Source organism: Syngnathus typhle, linkage group LG4 (assembly GCF_033458585.1).
Source record: "Syngnathus typhle isolate RoL2023-S1 ecotype Sweden linkage group LG4, RoL_Styp_1.0, whole genome shotgun sequence".
Lineage (NCBI taxonomy): Eukaryota > Metazoa > Chordata > Actinopteri > Syngnathiformes > Syngnathidae > Syngnathus > Syngnathus typhle.
Genome location: NC_083741.1, coordinates 24326973 through 24334667, shown reverse-complemented (window position 1 = coordinate 24334667; position 7695 = coordinate 24326973). Strand labels below are relative to the sequence as shown.

The following is a 7695-nucleotide window of genomic DNA, read 5'->3' as shown; positions in this document are numbered from 1 at the left end:
CCGCTGCACCTCCTGTCTGTACGCAGTCTCATCACCGTCCTGGATCAGTCCGATGAGAGTGGTGTCGTCTGCATACTTCAGGAGCTTCACAGGGGAGTCACCTGAGGAGAAATCATTGGTGTAGAGGGAGAAGAGCAGTGGGGAGAGGACGCAACCCTGAGGGGCTCCAGTGTTGGTGGTCCGGGTGTCAGATGTGATGGCCCCCAGCCTCACACGCTGTCTCCTGTTGGTCAGGAAGCTGGTGATCCACTGACAGGTGGAGGCAGGCACCGCAAGCTGGATGAGCTTCTGTTGGAGGATGTCAGGGGCGATGGTGTTGAACGCCGAGCTGAAGTCCACGAACAGGATCCTGGCGTACGTTCCTGGGGTGTCCAGGTGGTGCAGGATGTAGTGCAGTCCCATGTTGACCGCATCATCCACTGACCTGTTTGCCCGGTAGGCAAACTGGAGGGGGTCAAGCAGGGGGCCCGTGACCTCCTTCAGGTGGTTCAGCACTAACCTCTCGAACGATTTCATGACCACAGATGTCAGTGCGACGGGTCTATAGTCATTCAGACCTGTGATGGCGGGCTTCTTGGCTACTGGAACGATGGTGGAGCTCTTGAAGCACGAGGGCACCTCACACAGCTCCAGAGAACGGTTGAAGATCCGTGCAAAGGTGGGCGCCAGCTGCTCAGCGCAGACTTTCAAGCAGGAAGGTGACACGCCGTCCGGGCCCGGTGCCTTCCTGGTCTTTTGTCTCCGGAACATCTGGCGCACTTCCTCCTCGCGGACCTGGAGTGCGGGCGCGGCCTCTGCAAGAGAGTGAGTGGGTGACAACGATGATAGAGGTGTGGACGGAGCAGTTGTGGGGAGAGGTGAGTATGTAGATTGTGTTGCAGGAGGTCCCGTTGTGTGGGAGGACCGATCAAATCTGCAGTAGAACTTGTTTAGCTGGTTAGCAAGTCTTGGGCTCTCTACAGGACGGGTGGTTCGTTTCTTGTAGCCCGTGATGCTCTGCAGACCTTTCCACACCGTTGAGGGATCAGGATTGGCAGAGAGGTGTCTCTTCAGGTTCTCCCCGTAACACCTCCTGGCTTTCCTGACCTCTCGGTTCAGCGTGTTTCTGGTGTGCCTGAACAGCTCGCGGTCGCCGCTCCTGTAGGCCTCCTCCTTGACTTTGCGCAGCCTCCTGAGGTTCGGTGTAAACCAAGATCTAAAATAGGTTGATTTATAGACCAGAAATAGACGTCTAAAATAGGTTGATTTTTTATAGATCTAAAATAGGTTGATATATAGACCTAAAATAGACGCCTAGATTAGGTTGATTTATAGACCCTTAGGTTGATTTATAGACCTAACGTAGACGTTTAAAATAGGTTTATTTATAGATCTAAAATAGGTTGATTTATAGACCAGAAATAGACGTCTAAAATAGGTTGATTTTTAGATCTAAAATAGGTTGATATATAGACCTAAAATAGACGCCTAAATTAGGTTGATTTATAGCCCCTTAGGTTGATTTATAGACCTAAAGTAGACGTTTTAAATAGGTTTATTTATAGATCTAAAATAGGCTGATTTATAGATCTAAAATAAGTTGATTTATAGACCTAAAATAGTCAAAACTAAACTGTCGAGGTAGGGTCATTCAACAAAGTTTCCCAACCCTTATTAATTTGCAAAATCCTGATCTTGGCTCAATTTACTAGACGTCTAAATTAAAAACATTAAATATGATAATATTTTGGAATTTTGAAGTCTGAACAAGCCGTAAGTTGTATAAATAATGCACAGACGTTGTTTGGGTTTAACAAGCATATTGATCCGTACATGTGAATTGGTTATTCCTGTACCACTGATAAAGATAAAATTAAGTTGATTTTCAGACCAAAAATAGACGTCTAAAAAAGGTTGATTTTTAAACCAAAAATTGACTAAACAAGGTTCATTTTTAAACCAAACATAGATGTATTAAATAGGTTGAATTTTAAACCAAAAATAGACGTCTAAAAAAGGTTGATTTTTAAACAAAAAATAGACGTCTAAAATAGGTTGATTTTTAAACCAAAAATAGACGTCTAAAAAAGGTTGATTTTTAAACCAAAAATAGACGTCTAAGAAAGGTTGATTTTTAAACCAAAAATAGACGTCTAAAATAGGTTGATTTTTAGACCAAAAATAGACGTCTAAGAAAGGTTGATTTTTAAACCAAAAATAGACGTCTAAAATAGGTTGATTTTTAAACCAAAAATAGACGTCTAAAATAGGTTGATTTTTAAACCAAAAATAGACGTCTAAAAAAAGTTGATTTTTAAACCAAAACTTGACGTCTAAAATAGGTTAATTTTTAAACCAGAAATAGACGTCTAAAATAGGTTGATTTTTAGATCTAAAATAGGTTGATATATAGACCTAAAATAGACACCTAAATTAGGTTGATTTATAGACCCTTAGGTTGATTTATAGACCTAAAGTAGACGTTTAAAATAGGTTTATTTATAGATCTAAAATAGGTTGATTTATAGACCAGAAATAGACGTCTAAAATAGGTTGATTTTTTAGATCTAAAATAGGTTGATATATAGACCTAAAATAGACGCCTAGATTAGGTTGATTTATAGACCCTTAGGTTGATTTATAGACCTATTGTAGACGTTTAAAATAGGTTTATTTATAGATCTAAAATAGGTTGATTTATAGACCAGAAATAGACGTCTAAAATAGGTTGATTTTTTAGATCTAAAATAGGTTGATATATAGACCTAAAATAGACGCCTAGATTAGGTTGATTTATAGACCCTTAGGTTGATTTATAGACCTAACGTAGACGTTTAAAATAGGTTTATTTATAGATCTAAAATAGGTTGATTTATAGACCAGAAATAGACGTCTAAAATAGGTTGATTTTTAGATCTAAAATAGGTTGATATATAGACCTAAAATAGACGCCTAAATTAGGTTGATTTATAGACCCTTAGGTTGATTTATAGACCTAAAGTAGACGTTTAAAATAGGTTGATTTTTAGATCTAAAATAGGTTGATATATAGACCTAAAATAGACGATTTATAGACCGGAAATAGACGTCTAAAATAGGTTGATTTTTAGATCTAAAATAGGTTGATATATAGACCTAAAATAGACGCCTAAATTAGGTTGATTTATAGACCCTTAGGTTGATTTATAGACCAAAAGTAGACGTTTAAAATAGGTTTATTTATAGATCTAAAATAGACCAGAAATAGACGTCTAAAATAGGTTGGTTTTTAGATCTAAAATAGGTTGATATATAGACCTAAATATATATATATATAGCACCTAACCACATCAGACCTTAGCACCTAGCCTCTTAGCACCTAGCCTCTTAGCACCTAGCCTCTTAGCACCTAGCCTCTTAGCACCTAGCCTCTTAGCACCTAGCCTCTTAGCACCTAGCCTCTTAGCACCTAGCCTCTCGCACTTTACTTGTTTGAAAAGCAGTGGGAAGTAAGACTTATTTCATTTATTTAAAGGGAAGAAGACGTCTTTACTTAATGGGAAGAATGGATTTGCTGGGATTCCAAATTTCCAAAATGGTTGAATGAAGTAATTTCAAATGTGATTTCTGATAAATACTAGGTGTGAACACAAAAACTACTGCACAAGATGGCCAGTTTAATTGTTTGAAAAGGACTGTGCAGAAGAGAGACTTATTTCATTTATTTAATGGGAAGGAGTAAGACTTATTCATTTAATGGGAAGAATGGATTTGCTGGAATTCCGAATTTCCAAAATGGATGAATGAAGTCATTTCAATTATGATTTTGGATAAATACTAGTTGTGAACACAATAACTACTGCACAAAATGGCCAGTTTACTTGTTTGAAAAGGACTGTGAAGAAGAGAGACTTATTTCATTTATTTAATGGGAAGGAGTAAGACTTATTTAGTTTGTTTAATCTATTTTTGTTCCCAGGCAAAATTGGATATGCTGCAATTGCAAATTTTAACAAAGCACAGTGCCAAATCTTGACTTGAGACCTGCTAGGACGTATTAAACGCTTAGCTAAATTGATAGAAGTTGGTCGTATGAGCGAGTGGAGTAACATGAGATCTATTCTCATCTACACATAGCACACACAACTTTGGATATTTTGAATGAATGAGTGAGTGAATGAAACTTATTTGTTCATTTAAATGATGACTGTATAAATACTAGGTATAAACAGAAAATCTCCTGCACAAATGGCCAGTTTACTTGTTCGAAAAGGTGTGGGAACAAGTAATCTATCCAATTTAAGACAAATGTAGTTACCTCTAACAATGTGTTACTTTAGCTATTGTTGTCTGTGACTTTCCCATGAATAAAAAGGAAGGAAGGACTCACCGAAGACGTCTTCGCCAACGTGCAAGCGTTGTACTTTGTATCCTTCAAACATACAGGCAACGAACACGGTGGAACCTAAAGGAATGAAAGAAAACTTTATCATTTGCCCTCAACCAACATTCGCAGATAAAACACAATGTGACGTGCGGGGTTAGGGTTAAAGGTTGAGGGAGGGGCCCTCGTTTTAAACTACTTTTTTTGAAAAGGAGTGTGAATTTATTTAATGGGAAGAAGTAAGACTTATTTAGTTTATTTAATCTATTTTTGTTTCCTGGCAAAATTGGATACGCTGCATGTGCAAATTTTAACAAAGCACGGTGCCAAATCTTGACTTGAGATCTGATAGGATGTATTAAACGCTTAGTTAGATCGATAGAGGTTGGTAATCAGAGCGAGTGGAGTAACGGTGGTTGAATGGATAAATGAATGTTGAAAGTATTTTAAATTATGACTTTGTATGAATACTAGGTATTAACAGAACATCTACTGCACAAAATGGGCAATTTACTTGTTTGAGAAGGAGTGGCAAGAAGAGAAGTATGACTTATTTAATCTGTTTGTTCCCAGGCAAAATTTGATGCGCAGCAATTCCAAATTTCACCACATGATGGTGCCAGATTTTGACTTCAGCCCTGATAGGCCATATTAAACACTTAGTTCAGTGCTTCTCAATTATTTTCTGTTACGCCCCCCCCTAGCAAGACGAAAACTATTCGCGCCCCCCCCGTGACTATCCTAACTTGTCTTGTAAGTCGTAAAATGTTGCACTGTCGCAAACGTCACAGAAGTAACAATGAGAGCGCCACTGCCCCCTGCTGGGAAGATGCGCAATTACACTTTATTCTAGTACTGCAAAAAAAAAGCCTGTTCCCCAGGGTCACACGCGCCCCCCCAGGTATAGCACGGCGCCCCCCAAGGGGGGCGCGCCCCACTATTTGAGAAGCACTGACTTAGTTGAATTGATAGAAGTTGGTAATAAGACAGAGTGGAGTAACATGAATGTTCTGAATTAGACATAGTTTGAATATGCTTTTGGCTATTTTTAGGTAAACAGTTTAGCTTCACTTTGAGCATCATTTGAGCAGTCTGATAATCAACCAAATCTTTGAATTGAAGAATTTGGGATTTAAGAAATAGCTTGTTATCATGTTCAAGGTAATCAGATTTGTTTACAATTCGAATGGCCTTCTTTTCAAAACTATTCTGGACTACTACTTTGGATCTTTCTTGAATGGATGAATGAATGTTGAAAGTAATTTAAATTATGACTTTGTATAAATACTAGGTATTAACAGAACATCTACTGCGCAAAATGGGCAATTTACTTGTTTGAGAAGGAGTGGCAAGAAGAGAAGACAGACTTATTTAATCCGTTTGTTCCCAGGCAAAATTGGATGTGCCGCAATTCCAGATTTCACCACATGATGGTGCCAGATTTTGACTTCAGCCATATTAAACAGTTGAATTGATAGAAGTTTTTTGAATATTTTTGGGGTAAACAGTTTAGCTTCGCTTTGAGCATCATTTGAGCAGTCTGATAATTGACCAAATCTTTGAATTGAAGAATTTGGGATTTAAGAAATAGCTTGTTATGATGTTTAGGGTATTACAGATTTGTATATAATTCTAATGGCCTTCTTTTGAAAACTATTCTGAATTACAACTTTGGATCTTTTCTTATATTACTTTGCAACAATATACTTGGTGACAGATTAGGCAGTATATATATATTATACATATGTTAACTTGAGAGTGCCCACACTCAATTTACTTATGGTTATGTGTTAAATCAATTAGTTAGACATGAAATAGGAGGTGTTGAACATAAATGGAGGAAGAAAGGGGTACTCACCGTTGTGATCAATGAAGCGAGCCTCCAACTGGTTTGTATAGTCGTTCTTCTTACAGTGGAAAACAAACAGCCACCAAATACCGTGGAACCTAAAGGAATGAAATTAAACATTAACATTTAGCCTCAACCAACATACACAGATACAACGCAACGCAACTACGTTTCAGCTAGGGTTAGCTACTCAGCTACACATTGCTATTACAGTGAACGCTGGCTACATCGACAACTTTAGTCAAACTACACAAAAGTAACTCTCTTTAAACACTACGTCCATCTGCTCCTGGTTCGGCCCTCCGGTCCAAATCTAGAACCCAGTTCGGCCCACGAGTCAAAAAGTTTGCCCACCCCTGCTCTAGACGGTCCAGTTGCAAGCAGAAATTAAAGATATTTCTGTTGATAATCGCCGAGTTTGTATTCGCGCCCACGAATTCAAATTTTGGCGGAAGCTCCGCCCATCAACGGCACGTCCGCGTCACATGACTGGACGTAATATTATCTAAAACGGTAAATTAAAGTTAAATAAAGTTTTCTTTTTTAATCAACGCAATAATTTACAACCGTTGACCAGAAAAAATCGTCGAAATTCGGAGTCTGTGGCTGGAAGCAGATGCAGAGTTCGACGTCGCCCCCAAACGCAACACTCACTCGGTTTTCAAGGCTACAAAAGTACTTTTTAAAAACAATGAGTTATATTTACCGTGTACGCTCTAGACGGTCCAGTTGCAAGCAGAAAATAAAAATATTTCTCTTCTTACTCGTCGTGTTACTATCCGCTGTGTCTCGTTCGCCGCCATCGCAGGTTTCGGATTTTAATTTTGGCGGAAGTTCCGCCAATTGAAGTCATGTCAAATGTAAATTAGAGTTAAATAAAGTTATCTTTTTTAATCAACGCGATCATTTACAACCGTTGACCAGGGAGAATCGTCGAAATTCGGCGTCTGTGGCTGAAAGCAGACGCCAAGTTCGACGTCCCCCCCAACCGCCACACTCACTCGCTTTTCAGGGCTGCAAAAGTACTTCTTTTTAAAAACAATGGGTTGTATTTACCGTGTGCACTCTGGACGGTACAGTTGCAAGCAGAAAATAAAAATATTTCTCGTTAGTCGTCGCTGCGTCTCGTTGCTCGGCATTGTTGCCTTCCTATAACCTGTTTCGAGCCGCGCCCTCGGGTTTGAATTTTGGCGGAAGCTCCGCCCATCGACGTCACGTCCGCGTCACGTGAACCACGACGTGCAGACGTCATATCAGTCAAAGTAATATAGCAACCGCTATTTTGTTTAGTAGACTGACAGTTGTTATGCGTTGACATAATGGCGCACACTCAAAATAGATTTAAATACATTAAATAAGTCTTCTTATTTAATGACCAGCTCAGTGGCAAGTTCCGCCCATCAACGTCACGGCCGCGTCACGTGACCACGACGTGCAGACGTCACATAGCAACCGCTGTTTTGTTTTGTAGACTTACAGTTGTTATACGTTGAAATAATGGCGC

The 7695-nt window shown here is 39.1% G+C and overlaps 1 long non-coding RNA gene across 1 annotated transcript; it reads right to left on the bottom strand.

Moving 5' to 3' along the window:
* Window positions 1-4209: 4209 nt before the first annotated feature.
* LOC133153270 (uncharacterized) lies at window positions 4210-7335 on the bottom strand. The gene is made up of 3 exons (XR_009714286.1): window positions 7248-7335; window positions 6201-6289; window positions 4210-4423 (listed from the first exon to the last, which is right to left on the bottom strand). It is a non-coding gene; the product is annotated as an uncharacterized LOC133153270 (long non-coding RNA).
* Between the last annotated feature and the right edge of the window lie 360 nt (window positions 7336-7695).